Source organism: Poecilia formosa, unplaced genomic scaffold, assembly GCF_000485575.1.
Source record: "Poecilia formosa unplaced genomic scaffold, Poecilia_formosa-5.1.2 Scaffold618, whole genome shotgun sequence".
In the NCBI taxonomy this organism is placed as follows: domain Eukaryota; kingdom Metazoa; phylum Chordata; class Actinopteri; order Cyprinodontiformes; family Poeciliidae; genus Poecilia; species Poecilia formosa.
This window is the reverse complement of record NW_006800557.1, coordinates 175,951-176,635: the sequence shown is the minus strand read 5'-3', so window position 1 is coordinate 176,635 and position 685 is coordinate 175,951. Positions and strand designations below refer to the sequence as shown.

Genomic DNA, 685 nt, shown 5'->3' with positions numbered 1-685 from the left:
TTTTCCTAACTAAAAATGTGCTGACATGAAAATAATGCGAGAATAGGATTAAAACAATTGTTTTATGAAACTTACATTTCTTTTCTTGGTCCCTCAGTGAATGGGTTCTCTCCTCTTGATGCTCTGCTGTAAACAGTCCCAGGTAAACTGTTGCTGTTTTACTTTCCCACGTCTCTAAATGGCAGCTGAATTTTACCATTTCATATTTTAAATATTCAAAACAAAGCAGGAACATGTTTGACAAGGAAACCTTTTACAAACTATAAAGAGGAAGGACAAATAATTAGATGCAACAAACTATAGCTTGGGAAAATAACAAGGAAAAACTTGACTGTCTTGATTCAGCATCGTGTGCTGAGCTGTAATATCACTGTTTGTAGTTTATCCCTTATAGTTTCTGCTTGTCTTTCTAATAATGTGTTACAGCTTTCAGAACAAACTGGTCAAAGTGAGAAAATCAGCTCCAGTATAAAAGCTGATCTTTATTTTGCTGCTTAAAATTTAATGTCAAGAGTTTCAAACAGGAAACCCAGAAAAAAACAGGAATAACCAGTTTTACTTCACATTGAATTTAGACTAATTGCTCATATCTGTCAATTGAAAGTGTTGGTTTCTTCTCACTGCTTAATATAATTATCATGTTTCTTTAATGTAATTCTGACTCCTCCACTGACATTTCCATAGA

General features: G+C 33.4%; 1 protein-coding gene across 1 annotated transcript in view; it reads right to left on the bottom strand.

Moving 5' to 3' along the window:
- LOC103130249 (macrophage mannose receptor 1-like) overlaps nt 1-159 on the bottom strand; it is an 8,480-nt gene extending 8,321 nt beyond the window's left edge. Inside the window, exon 1 of the mRNA XM_016665773.1 lies at nt 76-159. The gene's annotated coding sequence lies outside the window, so the exon portion shown is untranslated. The remainder of the gene's footprint in view (nt 1-75) is intronic.
- Between the last annotated feature and the right edge of the window lie 526 nt (nt 160-685).